Here is a 22,674-nt window from a genome sequence, read left to right as displayed (position 1 = left end):
TCCATTTAAAAGTACTGAATTCTTCAAGTGGTTATAACCATTTTCCAAGGTACTCCAGGCATGCAGTATATACATCAAGGACTTCTTTCATGAAGGATTCATTGTCTTCCTGCAACCCTTCCTCCTTCAAAGTTTTCATCATTTCTTTCACTTTCATAGGAACAAAATTATTTGAAAAACGAGCTTGTAAAATGCCAACAGTTTCTTCAAGTGCCTGTTTCACTTCAATAATGGGATTATTCTCCTTTTCAACATGAAGAATGTTCTCTTGAAAGACTGACATTAAAGACTAGCAACATATTAAATACATTTCACTTAACTTATTGGTGAAAAACTTGTTCAAATTTGTTGGCGGGTTATCCACAGATAGAAAATAAGACCGAAGTGCTGGATACAGTTCAAGCATCCTTTCAACAGCTGGAAAAAGTGACAACCAACGAGTCTTTGTATGCTTCAATAGGGATTTGTAAATCACATCAACAAATTCACAAACGTTTTTAGCTCTTCATTCCTTATGGTTAATGTAGAAAAGTAGTTGAACACTTTTAACACAATGCTTTCAACGTGAATCGACAATAAATCAACTCCATGTTGAACACAATTATGCAACACGTGTGCTGGGCAGCCTACTCCAATCAAGGTTTCATTAAGCTGAGATTTGAGGTTAGAAAATACATTATTATTCCTCTTCTTTTCAGGCTGCCTGGCCGAGGCGGTAAAGGCGTGCTCGGTTCGCCCGGAAGGACGTGGGTTTGAATCCCCGTCAGGAAGTCGTAAAATTTAAGAAACGAGATTTCCGAGGTTCATATGGCCCTGAGGTTCACTCAGCCTACACCAAAAATGAGTACCAGGTTAATTCCTGGGGGCAAAGGCGGCCGGGCGTAGAGCTAACCACTCTACCCCATCATGTGCCGAGGTTAACAATGGTGGAAGCCTTTACCTTCCACTCCTCCAAGGGCCTTCATGGCCTGTGCGGAGGTGACTTTGCTTGCTTTGCTTCTTTTCAGGGCACCAAAAATTCGTATTGCAGTTATCTCCTCCAAAAGTAATGCACTTCTCCGAAATTCCATTTTGTTGCAGGACATCTGACGATATTGCACTTCTGGCTGACAATGAGAAGAACATGCAGATCATGCTCAACAAATTAACATCCATCTTAAAAGATTTCCAACTTAACATTAATGTAAATAAAACTAATGTTATGGTTGTAAGCAAATCTAAAATGAAGCCAGAGGCACAGCTCAGAATTGGAAATATTTTAATAAAACAGGTGCACAAGTTCTGCTATTTAGGATCAGTTATTACCGATGACAACAGATGCACTGTGGAAATAAAAAAAAAGGATTTCCCTGTGTAAGAAAGCCTTTGAGGAGAAGAAGCAGCTCTTAACTAATAAATCCTTAAATACTGAACAAGAGAAATTATTTATCAAAACGTTCATTTGGAGTGTGCTGCTATACGGCTGTGAAGGATGGACTCTCTTGAAGGAGGACGTGAAACGACTAGAGGCAGTGGAAATGTGGCTATGGAGGAAGATGACTAGAACTAGCTGGATTGAGAAGAAAACTAATGAAGCAGTGCTTAGAGAAATAAACACCCAGAGGCATTTAATAACAGCGATAAAAAGGAGAAAAGCATCAGTTTTCGGTCACATTCTCCGGCATAATAACTTCATAAAGAACTTGTTCGAAGGCAAGGTGATGGGAAAGAAAGGCAGAGGGAAACCACGGAAGAAGATCATTGAAGAGGTAGTTGAGATGATGGGATGCCAAGGTTATGGAGAGATGAAAAGGATCGCAGAGAGAAGAGATCAATGGTTGCAGCGACAAGGCGAAGCCTTTAGATGATGATGATGATGCAGGACATCTAACACCACTGAAGAGATTGTTGCAGATTTTTCATTAGTAACACTGTGCAGGTCAATTAACTTTGCTTGCAGCCCTCCATTCTGGTAGTCGAAATACTGCATGAGCACAGGAACCAGTTTTATATTCCCATGATTGCTGCCATCCGTACAAACACCAATGTATGATACGTCTTTGACTTGTTTAATGGCACTTTCTACACAGTGAGGTCCAAGTACATTATTGACAATGGCCTCAGACTTTGTACGAGCACAGTGAATATTTTTTCCTATTTCAGAATCAAGAAATAATTTAGATAGAAGCTTAGACATACAATCCACAGATTTGTAGCTCCCATGATGAACAGCATTGTGGTACACAAGAACTCCCTCTGCAGTAATCGCATTTTCGTTTAGTGATGTGTTCCTTTTTTTAAATGTCAACACATTATTTGAAGTTGAAGTTGATGCACTTTGAATATTAGCTTTATGTTTGTCTGTTGTAACGTCACTTTCTAAATCCATAGCTCCACGATTAGCCACAGAAACGTATGTTCCTGGTTTACATACTAGACACATGGCTTCTTCGTCGGTGCGGCCATTTTTGAAACACTTATATCTTTTCTCCAATTCAGCAGTGAACTTACACTTTCTTTTATCCATTATACATTTAACGTCATACAGATCACAACAGATATTGTAGAGTAGATCACAAGGATTGTGGCACAACTAAGCGGCAATATGGACGAAAATTATTTGTTTTTAGCTTCCGTTTCCGTATGCTATCGCCAACTTCGACTATCGACTTCGACCAGCGATAATATACTAGTCAAAGATTACAGGAATTTAAAAAGTTGAAGCTGCAGCTAAAATCAAAAGTTATGGAATAAGAGAATCTAAGTTTACGAAAATGGGTTTCCAGTTGGAAGAAGTTCATTTTAACATTATTAGACGAAAATACGGACAATCAGCAAATAATTAAAAAATAAATACGACCGCCAGGGCAGACGCTAAAAATAAGGGCATGTCCTGGTAAATACGGACATCTGGTAACCCTACTCTGGGGCAATGATTAATGATTGACAGATGAAATGATACTGGAGAGTGTTGCTGGAGTGAAAGGTGACAGGGAAAACCGGAGTACCCGGAGAAAAACCTGTTCTGCATCCGCTTTGTCCAGTACAAGTCTCACGTGGAGTGACCGGGATTTGAAGCACGGAACCTAGCGGTGAGAGGCCGACGCGCTGCCGCCTGAGCCACGGAGGCTCTAGATTTTTATAATCATATTCACAATATTCCTTGCCAATACGGACCGACGACAACGAGATTTTACTTACTTACTTAATCTGTTTACCCTCCAGGGTTGGTTTTTCCCTCGGATTCAGTGAGGCATCCCACCTGTACCGCCTCAAGGGCAGTGTCCTGGAGCGTGAGACATTGAGTTGGGCGACACAACTGGGGAGGGTGACCAGTGCCTCACCCAGGCCTCCCCTGCTATGCTGAACAGGGGCCTTGGTGGGAGATGGGAATAGAGAAAGGAATAAACAAGGAAGGGGGAAGGAAGCGGCCTTGGCCTTACGTTAGGTACCATCCCGGCATTTGCCTGGAGGAGAAGTGGGAAACTACGGAAAACCACTTCCAGGATGGCTGAGGTAGGAATCGAACCCACCTCTACTCAGTTGACCTCCCGAGGCTGAGTGGACCCCGTTCCAGCCTTCGTACCACTTTTCAAATTTCATGGCAGAGCCGGGAATCAAACAGGGGCCTCCGGGGGTGGCAGCTAATCACACTAACCATTACACCACAGAGGCGGACATGAATGTTTTATAATGCTTATTTTGTGGCTAGTGAGAGGTCCTTTTTGTTGTTGTATGTGTTCTTGGTGACGTATTGATTTGTTTATTCTATTATGCCATGTTTGCTTTTCGTTAATGTTGTATGTTATAATTTTACCTAAGTATTTCAATTTGTCAGCGATTTTGATTTCCTGTTCTCCTACTTCGATTTTCTTTGCGAGTGGTGGGTCGGTTAACATAATTTCTGTTTTCTCAAATGATATTTTGAGGCCAATTTTTGTGCTATTTCCTGTAGCGATTTAATTTGTTGTCGAGTTTCCTCAACATTATTAGATAGGAGAGCAAGGTCATCAGCAAATCCCAAACAATTTAAGGTTATGTTGTCTTTTGATCTTCCAATTTTGATGTTTTTGGGTTATCCTTATACCATTCCCTCATTATATATTCCAAAACACAGTTGAACAGCAGTGGTGACAAACAATCTTCCTGTGTTAAACCAGTTTTTATGAGGAATGGCTTAGAAAATTCCTTTCTGAACTTGACTTTTGATTGTGTGTGGTTCAGATGAGTTCAACGAGTTTGATTAGTTTAGTGTACAGTCCAAAGTTTCTTAATATTTTCAATATTCAAGGTATATGAATACAGTCACATGCCTTCTTAAAGTCTGCAGACGTTATTGCAAGAGGTTTGTTTTGTTTTGTTTTCTGTAATATGCCATAACTAATTTTAACGTGAAAATTTGTTCTACACAGCTCTCCAATTTTTCTAATAGCCTCATTTGTATTCATCTAATTCTTGCTCTAATTGTTCTTTAATTCTGCCATACAGGGTTCTAGCAAATATTTTGTATGTACAGTCCAAGAGAGATATACCTCTATAGTTATCTGGATTGCTTTTATCTCCCTTTTTGTGAAACGGGTGGATGATAGCTGTTGTCCAGTGTTCGGGAAATGTTCTGTTGTTCATATTTTCGATAACCCAATGTGTAGGGAGATTCGAACTGTGTCACTGGCATGTTTCCACATTCTGCAAAAACCTGATCTTCTTCTTCTGTTTTGTGAATTTGAAATTTTTACTATGCCTGGTGTCTTTCTTCATGACATTTGTCACATTCTGATGTCTACCAAGCATGTCTTTTCCGTGGATTTAAGGGGAATAAATTTTTAGCCTGTTGTTTGAGAATTAGTATAAGTTCTTCTAAATCATTTGTTAATTTTATGGTCTGTGTGACTTCTTGATATTTGTCATTTCTGATTAATTGTTGTGGATCGTAATTCCTTTTTCCTTTATTGTTTTTTGATTTCTTCTTCTTTGATGTGAATTTAGATTTTGACTAAATAGTGGTCTGAACTGGTGTCTATTCCTCTCAGCACTTTAACATTGTAAATTTCTCTATGAAAGGATTTGTCCATACACACATGATCCAGCTGCCATTCCCCTTTTCTCCAGTCAGGGTGTTTCCAAGTTTTAAGTGTGTTCGGTCTCCTTTTGAAGTATGTGGATTTGGAAATGAGGTTGTTTTCTGCATAATTCAACAAGTCTTTGACCATTCTTATTTGTAAACTTGAGTGGAGCCCATGGTTTTTTCCTTTATCAGTTGGCCATTGACATCCCTTAATAGAATCTTAATATTTTTTTATTTGTTTGATTTATTGTCTGTTCTAGGAGATTCCAAAAATTTTCCACTTTGGTCTTTGTTAAAAAATTCTCATTTGTTGGGGCATGGGCATTTATGATAGTATAAATTTTATTTGTTTTCTTTTTAAGTTAAAGTTGCAGTTCTTGGTGAGATGACTTGAAAGTCTATGATAGAGGCTATGATGTTAATATTTACTATAAAACCTGTTCCAAACTGCGGGCGTTGTTTCATAGTCTTTTGTCCAGGCTTCACGTTGTAAATTCTGTATCCTTGATATTCAAACGGTTCTTCCGTTGTATGTCTAATCTCTTGGAGCCCCACTATCAATATTTTCTGTTTATTCAATTCATCAATAAAACTTTTAAATTTCCTGTTTTCAATAGAGAATTAATATTGTGTGTCGCAATGTAGTTGATTTGGTTATGCTTGATCCCGTTCTTGTCTTCTGATGTATGTTTGGGTGGGTGCAAACGCTCCGACATGTTGCTGTCTTTTAGGTGGCTACCCACCGAATGCGATGTAGCCTCCTTCTGCTTTCTCACTGGGCAGAACGGGTGAATCCTTTTTCTAAAAGACCTTTCCACAATTGACTTTCGAAGATAGTCAGACATGAGTGGAGCAAGCTCCGATTTACAACTACGGTTGTTAACCGCAGAGGAATTCCGATTTAGTTCACCTTCTGGAAATCTCCAATTTCCCAGCGGCAATCCAGCCGAATCACGGGAAGGCGTGAACCGAACATTATATGAAATGTTTAGTTTGGAGAATTTAATTTTCGGTTCCGGAATTAATTACGGCCATTATTATTATTATTATTATTATTATTATTATTATTATTATTATTATTATTATTATTATTATTATTATTATTATTATTATTATTATTATTATTATTATTTGTTGGAATCTACTGGAAGCTGTCTCTCCCGTAAAGCAAAATCAGTCAGAGCGCAGAACCATGTATGCGTCCTCATGTGAACCTGTGGACAAGATAAAGTACCTGCAGCATACGGCAATACTGACGTAAAATACAACAAAAAGAAGTAACATATTAACGTCTAAATCATAATTAAGGAAGGCTGAAAATTTTCAGAGTATGAAGGAGGAAAATACTCCTTGAACAAATGTTTGATCGTTTGTATCTTGAGTGCAATATTTTCTACCTCTACCACGATTTATTTTCTGCAAACCCGATTCCCCCTTCCAAATTACCGTCGATATCAACTGTGAAGAAAAAGTTAGCTCTTAGCAACATATACAATTTTCAAGGAATATATATTATAGTTTTTTGTCTTCTCATGAGCCATAACCTGTGACTATTAATACAATTAATAGTTTTCCGTTGGGTTTCTACCGTAGAATTGCCAGTTACGTCCTATTTATGACAGGTGATTAACATCCAATCAATCAATCAATCAATCAATCAATCAATCAATCAATCAATCAATCAATATTGATCTGCATTTAGGGCAGTCGCTCAGGTGGCAGATTCCCTATCTGTTGTTTTCCTAGCCTTTTCTTAAATGATTTCAAAGAAATTGGAAATTTTGACTAATTTTGATTCGTTTAGCGACTTAACTCCCCTTTTGTAGACAAATCTCTCAATATGATCACGAGGTGGAATAATCCCAGGAACTCCTTGAACTGCGCTGTATATCGTCTATGATAATTTACTTGACGTCATGAAAGAAAAACCAGTCATGGTTCTAAACTGGTTCTAAACGAAGGAACTGGCTTGTAACCACTAACACGCCCTGCAGCCAGAAAACAAAACACGACGATGGACATTCAGGAGTATTCTATGAACTCTTGCTAGTGGAAAAAAAGGCAACGCTCCAAGGCCGTCTGTGAAATCCTCCCAAGAGGGTTACATAACCTTATTTGAATCGCATTTTTTTCAAAGGGGCGTGTGTCATATTGAATATACTCTTGGGAAAATACAAAAATCTGTGATAAGACTACACTAAGTACAATTAATCCATTTTCGTATTTTTATCTGATTGGTAAACTTGTTAAGAAGGAAGCCATACTCTCAAGTGTCGACTTAGTTATGTAATTTAAAAGCTTTATTAATATCAACAAGTACATCGCAGTTGGGAAATATCCCGGTGGTAATCATCACTTACAGTAGTGTATAATAAAGCTAAAACATAATCACCCAAAAACAACAACAAAAGTACAACAAACAATTCCATGGAAAGAAAATATTACAAGAAATACTGCTAGTTAAACATTATAAATCTAGCATCATATACAAATTCACAGACAACGTAAGTATTTCCAGAGCTTAACACTTCGACTTACAATACTATAAATTGAGCGTACTATTAGCTTACCGGTAACGTAACAACACCGTCTTATACAAGTTCACACGTACCTCAAGTATTTAAAAATTTTACTCTATGATTTACAACAACAACAACAACAGAGTACAACAAGCAATTCGTTGGAAATAAAATATTACAAGGAATACTACTAGTTTAAATCCAGAATAACTGAGCTTACTACTAGCTTAACATTGCAACACCGTCATATATAAAGTGACACGTACCTTATGCATTTCAAAATTTTGCACTATGAGTTATAGTAGATCGAGCGGTCCAATTACTAACTCTTACCTTAGCATTGTTAAAACAGCACGTTCATATACAAATTCACACATACTTTAAATAATTCGGATGCCTTAATACTACATTTTACAGTGGGTTGAGCGTTGCATTAAAATATAACTCCCTCACATTGAAATTCACACAGAATTTACGGTATGCTGGAGTCTATTCTTGAAGCATCTTACACATTTGAGAAAAGGTTCTAAGACAGCTGCAGGTAATGCATTCCAATCATCAATATATTCTCCGATTTACAAACTAATATTTATCATAGTTCGTTTTCTGTGATCTACTTTTACTTTATGCGGATGATCTATCCTGGCTATGTAACAGGGCTTTTCTAGTCGACTGTTCAACTCTCCCCAAGTTGACTTATTCGTGTAGGCATTGTACGTGGCACATAACCACATTCGTTTCCTTCTAGTCCCCAGTGTTTTCTATTCAAGTTTTACTACCACGCTTGTCTCACTACTTCTAGGATTGAAATCATTAAGCACGAATCTTGCAGCTGTACCATCTCAGATTCCTTAATGAATCCTGTTTGGCTTTTCAGTCTGTCGAACACACAAATTAAATCCCCCTGTGGGTGGGGGCGGTAGAATAACACCCACGGTATCCCCTGCCTGTCGTAAGAGGCGACTAAAAGGGGCCTCAGGGGCTCTGAACTGTGGAGCGTGGGTTGGCAACCACGGGGCCCTCAGCTGAGTCCTGGCATTGCTTCCACTTACTTGTGCCAAGCTCCTCACTTTCATCTATCCTATCCGACCTCCCTTGGTCAACTCTTGTTCTTTTCCGACCCCGACGCTATTAGGTTTGCGAGGGCTAGGGAGTCTTTCATTTTCACGCCCTTCGTGGCCCTTGTCTTCTTTTGGCCGATATCTTCATTTTTCGAAGTGTCGGACCCCTTCCCCTTTTTCCCTCTGATTAGTGTTAGATAGAGGATGGTTGCCCAGTTGTACTTCCTCTTAAAACAATAATCACCACCACCACCACCACACAAATTAAATATAAACTAGTAGACCCGCGCTGCTCCGCAGCATTCGTTATAAATAGGTCACATAACTCGTCTTGATTTGCCTGTCGTAGTCATATTGTTTTGCCTGCCCTTTTCAATAGTTTTTTGAATATTTAATACCGTTACATAATAATTGATTCATTCGTGATGTAGTTTATAACACTTCTTTCTAGGCACGTTGTCACGGGGGGTTTACTGGGGGGTTAGACACCCCCCTCCCCATGGAAGAAACTGACAATAAACAATTGAAAGTCGACTCAAATGGATTGGCTGTTTTGAACATTCACAGAAACACATTTGATTGTAAAACCAACAGATCTCTTGAATCTATTTTCTAAGAATACTCGAAAGTTGGATTTTAGATTGTAATCTGAACATATCATTCGCTGTAAAATTATTGACCTGTCTGTGTTTTATGTAAGATTTTGTGTTGTACTGTCATGTCCAGGGACACGAACCTAAGTAGCATTACGTAATAGAAGTAATACACAGTATAGTGTGGTTACTTTGGAAACTAAGCAGCAATGTGTTGGGGTGAAAGAAATGAGAAGCTAAAACAGAGACTTGTGAGGTCAGAAGGTTTTACGAGTCTTGCTAGTTTCTTTAAATACGAATGTAAACTATGGAACAAGCGTCTTATTGCAGTAGTCTTCATTTTGGACAGACTGCTGCTGCTGCTGCTGCTGATTGTTATTTCACTCTCCCAGTTTGGGAGCGGGCCACCAGTCCTACTAGGGACTCTTTGGCCGGTGAGTAGGTTGGTTTTGGGAGTTTTATTTGTTATTGAAAGTGTGCTATGGCACACGTGCTTTATGTTGTTAGTTGAGGTGTTTACTGGCGTGTGGATTTCTCAACAAGGCGTCACCTAGTGTGAGTCCCGCATCGCGCCCGCCCGGCTCTTGCCCTGCTATCCCCCGTTTATTGAAGCTTTTTGAGATACACATTTACAATATTTACGTTATATGTTGTATTATGCTATCTTCTTTTAGAGTTTTTGCTCCTGATGAATTTATCATTATTAGTATATTAAGTTAATTTCACATTTCACATTATTTATATTATTACACTTCCACTGTGAGTTCTTGCTTGATGCTGTTTTACATTTTAAAATTTTTGTTTTGTGTATTTGTGACATTTTGAGGAGTGTAATGTGTATCGTAGTGTCATATATTCCAATCAATTCATCGTAATATTGTCTTTACTTTTCATTTTTGAGTTTTGATATTTGATGTTTTATTATTTAACAATTTTCTAGTTGTTTTATGTGTTGTTACATTTGGTAGTCATGTAGTGTGTTGTTTGTGTGTTTGTGTGACATATATATTTTTGGACAGACTTGCCTTCAGCTCACGTCACGGAATCGCGATTGATTACAGAAGAGGTTCGCTACTTGGAATATTTTTTAATAGATCAAGTTTGGAGGGTGTTGCTAACACTTAGTAGGCCTATTCATCATCCATACTTTGATTCTCGACATAGTTCTTCTGGGTTTATCGTAGTTGGCAACTTAAAGCTTGAGGAATCTCTGTGAGACTCCACGATAATCTGTGTTACATCGCTTTAGCATTTCAGTGGTACTCTAATGTTTTAAGGTCCGCTTGCAATTATTTGGAATAGCCGTTCTGAGGAAGGCTAGCTCCAGTACGTCATACTAAGAGACCGACTTCAATTTGCACGTGTATAATCTTTGTACATCATATGTTTAATATACGCACATATATAGGAAATCATATGAGTTTCAATTCTTAACAACCAACTTACATAATTCCTTTGGATTACCATCTTCAATCCCTTTCATGTTTAGTACTGTTGTTAGCCATCAAGGTGATTCCACTCACCCTTCGGCGTTTGATCTGTCGGGGGGTATACGAAAGTACTGCAGTCTGAATATCAACGTAACTTAATTCACTTGTATCAGTGTCCTTACAATGACCTTCAAGAATGCGCGCACCACACACGCACAAGTTTCTTCTATGCTCTATCATAATTTTGTAACTTAACCTCTCCCCACCAATAGGTTGATCCTGGCTAAGCTATTGCTTCTTTCCATACGATATTAACTGTATTTCGACCACTGGGGCGCATATTCAAACGATCTTGCCCGAGATAGTGCAACATACAACTGGCCGTGATTGAATACTGGTTCGGGTAAGGAGACACCCACTTTTTCAAGAGTTTGCCCCTACGCTTTTATAATGGCCATACAGAAGGCTGGTCGACTTTATAACTTCCCGTTTCTGTGTACGCCGACTGTTTTCTCCAAGCAGTATGTAAGTTAGTAGGAACGATCTGCCATCTGTTGAGTATAATTATTTAGAAGCTGCGGAATGTCAGAGAATTAAAGAGTATATAGCAGAGAATAAAAGGTATTCTTCCATTCTTAGAGGGAGTGTATACTCTCTGGCTTTACTGGTAGTAATCAAACATGGCTGCATGCAATCGCACTACTAATATTGTAAGAATGAACAAGACCGACTCCAATCAACACCTCCTAGACAATTTATTATTATTATTAGAAAGGGCACCCGAATGGGCATTAGGGTTTACAATATTCACTTATCGACATGGTTCTCTTGTTGCAAGTCTTGATGTGATACCTGTCACACTGTTTGCCACATAAAACGCATATACAGTTAACATCTGGATTATGAAAAGACTTCACTGTACATATCGTGTGGTGAAAACCATGAATGGAAAGTCGTGTTATGATATGTCTTTGATCTTGATTTTCTTTGGTCCAGTTTCTCACCAACATGGCATCTGAGTTATAGAAGTCGGGGTCGATTTCCTGTTTCTTTTCTTACCTTCTGCGTAGGAGTTCATTGTAAGCTCCAGTAGATGGCAGATGGAGCCTCATTCTGAGGTCCTGAATGTAAAAAGTTTCTTTGGCCAATTCATATACTAGACGTGATGGGGCCGATTTTCCAACTCGTAAAGTACATTTAAGAAAGCGTGCTTTTACTTTCTCTATCCTTTCGAGATCTCTGGGTTTGAGATGGTCCCAAATTAGTTCCAATCCGTAAGACAAGACAGGTGATATTACTGTGTGGAATAACATTATTGCAGTGGATAAAGATAGTGTTGCGAGATTTTTTATCTTGTAGATGGCCCTTGTCGCTGCCGCAGTTCTTTCTTCTATGTCCTCCTAGATAATAAGGCCTAACAACAGCGTGGTGACGTCACGCTACGGAGGCGATGGCAATGCAGACACACGCGGAACATGGTTAAACACAGACATGATTTTAATATTTTTTTGCCAATGGAATAATTTATTTACTAACAAATAGCTTTTAAATTTTAAAGTATACTGAATTATACTGTCGTTATTACCGTATTTTAGTGACTCTGCCATTAAAGATAAACAGCAAACAGTTGTAAAACACGAGAGCATCTTGCAATGCTTACTTACTTAGGCCGAATCGCTAACGGCACAACATTATGTTACAAATATATTTCAATTTAAATAGGCATTGCATGATCTTAAAAGAAAACTAGCACGTGTAATATTAGCATAGGCCTAACATCTAAGCTGACGTAGCATCACTGGCAGTATTTGCACATGAGCGTACAATGTTTCCTCCCTTGAAGTTCATGTATGGTTTAATGAGCATTTCACCTACCATGGAGGTTACCAATTTGTCATTCTGTTCGAAACCTTGAACTTTATGTTTAATGTATTCCAGAAAATATGTAAGTTTCTGTCCTAATATTGGACTACCGTTCAGACCGGAGCCTACTCTTTTAAAAGAACTGACATGTGGCAACATTAAATTGCTACTATGTCTCATAAATTTGTAAAAATCGCACGGCGCAACAGCCCTGAAGGTTTTGGCCTTGGCCCTGCTCAGCCCGAAGGCCTGCAGATTACGAGGTGTTTTGTGTACGGCAGGACGAATCCTCTCGGCCGTTATTCTTGGCTTTCTAGACAAGGACCGCTATCTCACCGTACGACAGCTCGCAAATGTAATCACGTAGGCTGAGTCGACCTCGAACCAGGCTTCAGATCTAAGTAACAATCCCTGACTTGGCCGGAAATCGAACGCGGGGCCTCCGAGTAAGAGGCAGGCATTATATCCCTTCACCACGGGGTCGGCCGTAAATTTGTAAACATGAGGAGATATCAGGCAGAAGGTTGAACAAATAACAAGAAAATCATACACATACTCCTTTATGAACTAAGAAATGTTTTAACTGCGACTATTAAATTAACTGTGGGGACATCATCCTCGGTGTTCAATTCACCAACTAGGACTAGAATTAACTTATTTCTTGAATCTTTCTACACATTGTTACACTCATTCCTTGTAATGCAGCTATGGTGTTTTGTAACTAAAGAATATACCACATTTGTATTAGTAATTTTGTTCACATATACATTAGAAATATTTTATAGTTTAATAAAACCCGTTTAGAATAAAGGCCATGTCCTATTAGATGATTACATATGCTATGTAGTATGGTTGCCTTGATGTATCGACGTACAGAAAAATTACTTACGTGTTTATTGTACTTTTCAGCTGTGTAAGATTGTGGATTGAAATTCTGTGTATGAGATATGTACTATCGTCACGGCTCTGTTTATTGCTTCTCTTTCTGTTCTACTTTTTTTGCCTGCTTCTTCTCTTCACCTGCCAGAATGTGACGATAAATATGATGGGCAGTCATGGTCTTGGAAGAGGAGTAGTTAAAAGATTTTCCTGAGGATCAGTACCAGTTATTTCCCATAAAATATCACCGACTTTGAAATGTCTGTGGCATACCTTAAAATAATGTATCACCGTGAGCGAAATTCATGCATTTACGGAGTGAATCGGCCTACACTAGCAGCTCTTGTAGGTGGTATGTTTTAATGCGTATAATAATAATAATAATAATAATAATAATAATAATAATAATAATAATAATAATAAATTATACTGTTGAAATAATGTATTCCATGATTGTGAGCTAAAATAACCTTATATCATTGAAGAGTAAATATGCCTACATATCACCAGCTGTTCCGTGTAGTTAAATACGTCACAGGCCTATGCTCATTATGATTGTGTGAGAATGTAATAATAATAGTTACTCACCACTGAGTTATTAGTAAATCTGTAGTCTTGTCTTGGAATTGCACGTAAACAAATCTGCCGCATAACCTCTTCTTTCGGAAACTTAATGCATGCACTTCGTTTTCACTGTCGCATTTCTCCTTACAGTTGAGTACGCAACACATCATTACCATTATGTACAACGGTATTAGCAATTGGCACCATTAAACGAATTAAAACTCTTCTAATTTCAGCGTTACATGGCCAAACTCATTGCTGTGTTATTACAGAAAAGGTTCAAGCTTGCCTGCCGATGCTGACGTCACAGTATATTCACAGAACAGTTGTGAGGCCTTATATCTAGGAGGTGTTGCTCCAATCCTCAGACCGTAATATAAAAAAACATGGCGGCCGAAGTAGTCGGATTGCTGGTATTGGCTAACACGAAAATATCACGTGCACATTATATAAACGACGGTAATTTAACATGATAAATGTGACATCATAGGGAAAATCACTTTTACACGTATGAAAACGCTTCGCCAACAAGTACGCACAAATATAATCAACTAGAATCACATATGTTCTACTAGAAAAGAGACCAACAAGCTAGTTATTTAGAAATTTCAATTCGTCACTTCGCTGGATAGAAGAAAATACATGATAAAACTGTTAAAATGATATTTTTAACATCATTTTGAATGTTTCAAAATAAATTAATGTGCGAAATTCCTCGATTTATTCGCTCTCATGAGAACTATGAAACATAATTTGATGCTTTAGTTTTGAAGTGGTGGACAGTTTCTTAAATTCAGCAACCAATGAAAAGGAAGTACACCCGAAATAATAATGTTACTGGCTTTACGTCCCATTAACTACATTTTTTACGGTTTTCGGAGATGTCGAATTGCCAGAATTTAGTCCTGTAGTAGTTCTTTTATGTGCCATTCTTTTATGTGCCAGTAAATCCACCGACACGAGACTGACGTGTTTGAACACCTTCAAATACCTCCGGACTGAGCCAAGATCGAATCTGCCAACTTGGGGTCAGAAGGCCAGCGCCTTAACCGTCTGAGCCACTCAGCCCAAGTACACCCGAAATGATTATGTTAACCCAATGAACGGCCCTGGTAATGTTAACATATGGCATTACAGCACAATGATAGTAACATTAGTAATGAAACGTTCAGACACTTTTTTTTGCTTTGCTTTACGTCGCACCGACACAGATATGTCTTATGGCGACGATGGGATAGGAAAGGCTTAGGAATTGGAAGGAAGCGGCCAAGGCCTTAATTAAGGTACAGCCCCGGCATTTGCCTGGTGTGAAAATGGGAAACCACGGAAAACCATCTTCAGGGCTGCCGATAATGGGGTTCGAACCCACTATCTCCCGATTACTGGATACTGGCCGCACTTAAGCGACTGCAGCTATCGAGCTCGGTCGTTCAGACACTAAACATATAATAGGTTTTTACCTATTAAAGAACATGAGTGCAAAAGCTCTATTGACTAAACAATCACATGGACGATCTTCAGTTCGGCGCAGTCTGCTTGATAACAGATAACCACAGCATGAATCAGAAGGTGTTGGTAGTGTAAAACCCTACGTTACAAACCCAGCTAATCCCTCTAAGTCACTATTTCTTCTGTGTAACGGTGTACAAATTGCTCGATCTGTCACACTTGTTGTTATACCCCAAGATCGAGCCAAACATTTCCGCAGGCAAAGCGCAGATTATTGTAAAATACGCTTGCATTTAAATCACTCGACACTTTGAAGCACATAGACACTGACGGAATATCACAATATCAATTATATTCTATCTAAATTAATATTTTTTGAGGAACACGAATAGTTTGGAAGTAGAGAAATATCTTCCTTAACCTCAGACTTATTCTTAAAATGATGTATGCACACTACAGTTTTGTCATGGACTTCAAAATAATCACCATGCATATTCCTAATCCATTTCTCTCTTAACTATTCAGTAGGAAACTTAAGAATAGCTGTATGAGAGGCATTACCATAGTTAGACTAAAACCTGGTCCACCTAGTGCACTCACACTCCACGCCAAACTCCACCTTCAATCTGCCCTCCAGGCACACAAGAACAGGGGTACTAATACCCAACCTACTGAGGCCTATTCATTAAAGAAACAGGACAATTACCTGGCCCAAAATTCTGAGTTGAATGGAGGCGTAGCTTGCACTCCTAACACACTTTTAAAACCTACTTGGCACTAGGCCGCTTATGCAAGGGCTAATCCCATACTAAGGAGGTGACACGATAAGAAAACTTATTTACATTACGAAGAGAATAAAAACGGTAATGAAAACGTAGTCACCTCAAAACAATATGAGTGGGGGCTCGAGAGGGTAATGCACTCTCTATCCCAATTTATAGTTAATGAGCTAGAATTTTACCAAATGTCTATTACATTTTAAAGATAGGTTACATGAGAAAAGTTTCGAACCTGCCCCGAGGGTTAAACTGCTGAGCTAGCGAGAAATAAAGTTATTAAATGGCCATTACCTTGTAGGCGAACTGCTGCCCGAAGAAAGAGGCGCTTCCCGCCCCCTGATACATAATCACACACTAAGCAAGATGTCGATGAAGTGGCGACGAGCCATGAACCTCAGCAGTTTTATACCCCCAAGGAAGCTTCGAGACCTTTCATGAAATAAAGGTGCCACACCCCTTCCCTTTATTGGCTAACACCAAAAGTTACACACAGCATGAACAAGAAACCCAGGATTGGAGGAAAATTAATTAAGAAAATTCGGGATTGGCTGCATTCAAAACTGGCGGAAACAGAGATTAATATTGCCAACCCAAAAGATGAAAGAAAGAAATTTAACAAAGAACAAACTTAGGGATACAGGATTTCTTCAAAAACAGTTCGTTCACTTCGCACCAGGGTGCACAGTTATAGTTTTTATGTAGTGACATCTAGAAGAGAATGTCCACACTTCTTGCTACAGAGCAAACAAACATAAATCGAAATAGACACAGTTCAGAACACTTCAAAATTTACAATAGCGACATCTTCTGAGAAACCTTAGAATTAATATGGTTGTTAACGTTCAGGCTTTCTCCTGTAGAGGAGTTTCAACTGGCGCAATGTTTGAATTAGCGGCGTGGAGGTGTACCGCCCGGTACATTAAATATCACAAATTTTGTGTGATACTCTTGAACATCTAAAGCACTAGTCACCTTAAAACTAATCGGAATTGATGGCACATCATACTCTTGTAATTTATGTATTTTTTAAAGGTAATCTTCATTTCAACTCACGAGAAAATTGGGTTAGATTTCATTTACGTACCTCCGTTGTAAAATACTAAAGATGATTCAGTTACATCATTCTTGTACCCGTTTAAAAATTCATATCTCAGTCGTAACACTGAATCACGATTGTTCGGATCTTTCAGGGATTGATTTAATTTTGTAGTTAGATATGTTGGCTGATTGGATAAAATGCTATCTTAGGAAACGTTAGGTAACTTCAGAAGTTCGCGTGGCACCCGAACTGGATCAGCACCTATTTTGAGTATAATGTTTTCCTTAACAAATAATTTGACATCAAATGATTAATTCACACAACACTAGCATTACTTCATTCGAAGGTTTCCCTATGAATGCTCCTAACCAATTATACCGTAATACTAAGTCTTTTGGAAGTCTGAACACTGAAGCTTTTGCTCTGCCTCTATAATTGGACTTACATCCAGGCACACAGCACATACGACCCATCTAATTCAACTATAAACAGACCCAGAGTAAGTGAAAATATAAATAAAACAGGTACTGAGAAGAACATGAGGACAATCACCTTATCACCACCGGAATTGTTCGAATAAATACGCTTTTTATGAACAAATAGCTTCTTACGGCCCTGAAAGATGCTCTATAGCATTTTAAATGTTATAAATTCGATTAATAATACTCAAATTTCCCTGAACATCTGGTAACAGCACGACAATCTAAATAAACACATGCTAGCACTCCAATTGCCAGTTGCCACTATTGTGCGCAGTTTCGACAGGTCGATTAAGTTCTGAGATTTTGTAGTTGGTCTTGGCTCTTCCTACCCATTATATTCCCTAAGACTGGTCACACCTCCCCATGTAGCCCATCAAAACAATTTTCGTTGTGTTCATTTTCCTATGCTCAATGTGTAAAGGAAAATTAACCTTACCATACCGTATTGTAGGGATGTTGTTTGCTTGGCGAATTTACGCACACCTATAGTGTGATGTACGAGTATGTAAGGTTTATTTTCCTTTACACACAATATCCTATATGTCGTTAAAACCAATGTCGCAATAAATGGTTTCGACTATATTTCTTAGAGGAGGGATGGGGTTGGGCTGGAATCTCACCGTTGGCAACCTTAAATATGTTTCTACCTGGTTTCTTATTTTTACACCAGGCAAATGCCGAGACTGTACTTTAATTAATATCACGGTAACCCCGTTTTAAGATCTTGCCCTTTAGCATGTCGCCGCCGTCAAAAACCTGTATGTTAAGTATGCAAACATTTCCTTTGGGCTCGCTATTAGTCTGGTTCTGTGGCAAACTGATTAGCATGTTACTGGTCGCGTCGCGGATTTTATTGGTTAATTCATGAAGCTTGCGGAGTTGTTTGTACCGTCTTCAACGCCATATTTCATCATAGGCAGGGCGTCATCCTCATACAAACGCACGTCGGCTATGGGCGTTTACACGAAAGACCTTCAGCAGGGCCACAGTGCTTGAACACCAAAAGGAAGGTAGCAGCAAGGAACAATATTCTTCGGAAACTAACTGATGTCCGCCTCTGTGGTGTAGTGGTTAGCGTGATTAGCTGCCACCCCCGGAGGCCCGGGTTCGATTCCCGGCTCTGCCACGAAATTTGAAAAGTGGTATGAGGGCTGGAACGGGGTCCACTCAGCCTCGGGAGGTCAACTGAGTAGAGGTGGGTTCGATTCCCACCTCAGCCATCCTGGAAGTGGTTTTCCGTGGTTTCCCACTTCTCCTCCAGGCGAATGCCGGGATGGTACCTAACATAAGGCCACGGCCGCTTCCTTCCCTCTTCCTTGCCTATCCCTTCCAATCTTCCCATCCCTCCACAAGGCCCCTGTTCAGCATAGCAGGTGAGGCCGCCTGGGCGAGGTACTGGTCATACTCCCCAGTTGTATCCCCGACCAAGAGTCTGAAGCTCCAGGACACTGCCCTTGAGGCGGTAGAGGTGGGATCCTTCGCTACGTCCGAGGGAAAAACCGAACCTGGAGGGTAAACAGATGATGATGATGATGAAAGCTAAATGGTCCAAAAACCAAAATTTTGTTGTTCGCCCTAATAGTTACCCCATTCCTTGGAGCACGTGGTGATGCCAATTTTTCTCGTGTATGGCCATTCTGAAATGTCCTGCTGAGGTATTTAAAAACCCCTTCGAAAAGCTACGTCCACTTTCTCGATGAATACCTTCAGAATTTCACTGTATTTCATATTTCCGCTTTGGAATTTCCAGCGACTCCTGCTGTACTTTTCCATAGTTATGTACACAGAGAAACATAAGAAATAGTCAAAATAATCCGTTCTCTGTTAAGTACGCAAAAAATTCCCACCGCACGCGCCTTGTTCAGAAATTAGCGAAGGACTCCACCTCTACCGCCTTGAGGGCAGCGTCCTGAAACATGAGACTTTGGCTCGGGAGATACACTTGGGTAGGAAGACCAGTACCTAGCCAGGCGATCCCACCTGCTATGCTGAGCAGAGGCTTTTGAGGGGAAGGGAGGATTGGAAGGGATAGATAAGGAAGAGGGAAGGAAGCGGCAGTGGCCTTAAGTTAGGTACCAACCCACCATTTCCCTGGAGGAGAAGTGGGAAACCACGGAAAGCTACTTCGAAGATTGCTGAGGCGGAAATCGAACCCATCCCCCTCTACTCAGTTGTCCTCCCGAGGCTGAGTGGACCCCGTTCCAATCCTCGTACCACGTTTCAAATTTCGTGGCAGAGCCGGGAATCGAACCCGGGCCTACGGGAGTGACAGCTAATCACATTAACTACTACACCACAGAGGCGGACTCATCCGAAATTAGGGATATAAAATAAGTACCGCGATGTTACCTAGCAACTGGGCAGCCTAGGATGTGAAATATTGGTGGATTGACATAACCTATAAACCATTACGCAAAAACTTAATAGGTAAAGGCAAAACATAAATAGAAAAGTCATACTTTGCCGCGGGCCATTGGCCATGTGTTCGATACTCTTGTTAGAATTTGTTCAGATTTGCATACCATACCACGGTCAGATTTCCTATTTTTACCCTGTTTATAATGACTTCTCGACTGATCCAGTTTCTAAAAAGCATGCGATGGCCGGGAATCGAACCCGGATCAACTGCTTGGAAGGCAACTATGCTCACCATTACACCACCATCGCCTGACGTTGCAAAGTGCTACTCAAGTGAATGTCAAGAACTGTTCTAGTTAATCTGGTCAGCAACTTGGAGCGTGCTGTAACTATGTAGCCTATGTTATCCTGATAACCGAACCGTCTTCCTTGCAGACACAGTCATATTATGCTGGTTTTATCGGTAGTAGCTGCGATGTACCTCCAAATAACGCTTATCGAGTGAACGATTGTGGCAAGCCCGGGAATGTGTTTTGTGTGTAATCCGTTTACCGACCAGGGTTGGTTTTCCTTTCGGACTCAGCGAGGGATTACACCTCTACCGCTTCAAGTGCGTGAGACATTTGGTCGAGGATACAACTGGGGAGGAGGATCAGAACGCCTCCCAGACGGCCTCACCTACTATGCTGAACAGGAGCCTTGTGGGGGGATGGGAAGATTGGAAGGGATAACATAATTTAAGTACCATCCCAACATTTGCCTTAATTGTTCAGCGTACTGGCCTTCGGTTCAGAGGGTCCCGGGTTCGATTCCCGTGCCGAGTCGGGGGTTGGTTAATTCCAATGGCTTGGGGGCTGGGTGTGTGTGTGGCGTATTCAGCATTAGAATCATACTACGTAGGGCCCTCATCTTCACAGACATGCAGGTCGCCTAATAGGCCGTCTACGAGATAAAGACCCGCACCACGCCTTTCCGGAGGCCATACGCCATTATTATTATTATTATTATTATTATTATTATTATTATCATTATCATCATCTGTTTACCCTCCAGGTTCGGCTTTTCCCTCGGACTCAGCGAGGGATCCCACCTCTACCGCCTCAAGGGCAGTGTCCTGGAGCTTCAGACTCTTGGTCTTGGATACAACTGGGGAGAATGACCAGTACCTCGCCCAGGCGGCCTCACCTGCTATGATGAACAGGGGCCTTGAGGAGGGAGGGGAAGATTGGAAGGGATAGACAAGGAAGAGGGAAGGAAGCGGCCGTGGCCTTAAGTTAGGTACCATCACGGCATTCGCCTGGAGGAGAAGTGGGAAACCACGGAAAACCACTTCTAGGATGGCTGAGGTGGGAATCGAACCCACCTCTACTCAATTGATCTCCCGAGGCTGAGTGGACCCCGTTCTAGCCCTCGTACCACTTTTCAAATTTCGTGGCAGAGCCGGGGGTGGCAACTAATCACACTAACCACTACACCACAGAGGCGGACATTATTATTATTATTATTATTATTATTATTATTATTATTATTATTATTATTATTATTATTATTATTATTATTATTATTGTCCGCCTCTGTGGTGTAGTGGTTAGCGTGATTAGCTGCCACCCCCGGAGGTCCGGGTTCGATTCCCGGCTCTGCCACGAAATTTGAAAAGTGGTACGAGGGCTGGAACGGGGTCCACTCAGCCTCGGGGGGTCAACTGAGTAGAGGTGGGTTCGATTCCCACCTCAGCCATCCTGGAAGTGGTTTTCCGTGGTTTCCCACTTCTCCTCCAGGCGAATGCCGGGATGGTACCTAACTTAAGGCCACGGCCGCTTCCTTCCCTCTTCCTTGCCTATCCCTTCCAATCTTCCCATCCCTCCACAAGGCCCCTGTTCAGCATAGCAGGTGAGGCCGCCTGGGCGAGGTACTGGTCATACTCCCCAGTTGTATCCCCCGACCAAGAGTCTGAAGCTCCAGGACACTGCCCTTGAGGCGGTAGAGGTGGGATCCCTCGCTAAGTCCGAGGGAAAAACCGAACCTGGAGGGTAAACAGATGATTATTATTATTATTATTATTATTATTATTATTATTATTATTATTATTATTATTATTTGACCTCCCAAGGCTGAGTGCATCCAGCGTTCCCTCCGGTATTCTCCGGTAGTAAACTGTTGCTTAGAGACCAATCGGTGTTTCGTTGGGCGAGCGGAGGACGGAGGAACAGTACTGAATGTGTGCTCGCTTGCGGTTCCAGTAGTGGTGCGACGTAGTATATACTGCTTTATAAGTATGAAGAAGGCGAATATATGAAAATACGCCTGTGGTGTAGTGCTTAGCATGATTAGCTGCCACCCTCGGAGGACCGGGTTCGATTCCCAGCTATGCCACGAAGCCTCAGGAGGTCAACTGAGTAGAGGCGGATTCGATTCCCACCTCATCCACCCTGGAAGTGGTTTTCCGTGATTTCCCACTTCTCCTCCAGGCAAATTCCGCTTCCTTCCCTCTTCTTTATCTCCCCTGTTGTATCCCCCGACCCAGCGTCTGAAGATCCAGGCCAATACCCTTGATGCGGTAGAGGTAGGATCCCTCGCTGAGTCCGAGGGAAAAATCGACCCTGGAGTGTAAACA

General features: G+C 40.6%; 1 non-coding gene across 1 annotated transcript; it reads right to left on the bottom strand.

The window, feature by feature from the left end:
- Window positions 1–20,297: 20,297 nt before the first annotated feature.
- Window positions 20,298–20,369, bottom strand: TRNAG-UCC (transfer RNA glycine (anticodon UCC)). The gene has a single exon. It is a non-coding gene; the product is annotated as a tRNA-Gly (tRNA).
- Window positions 20,370–22,674: the final 2,305 nt, after the last annotated feature.

Source organism: Anabrus simplex, chromosome 14 (genome assembly GCF_040414725.1).
Source record: "Anabrus simplex isolate iqAnaSimp1 chromosome 14, ASM4041472v1, whole genome shotgun sequence".
NCBI classification, from domain to species: Eukaryota; Metazoa; Arthropoda; class Insecta; order Orthoptera; family Tettigoniidae; genus Anabrus; species Anabrus simplex.
Note: the sequence above shows the minus strand (reverse complement) of the source record. Positions and strands in the feature narration are given on the sequence as shown.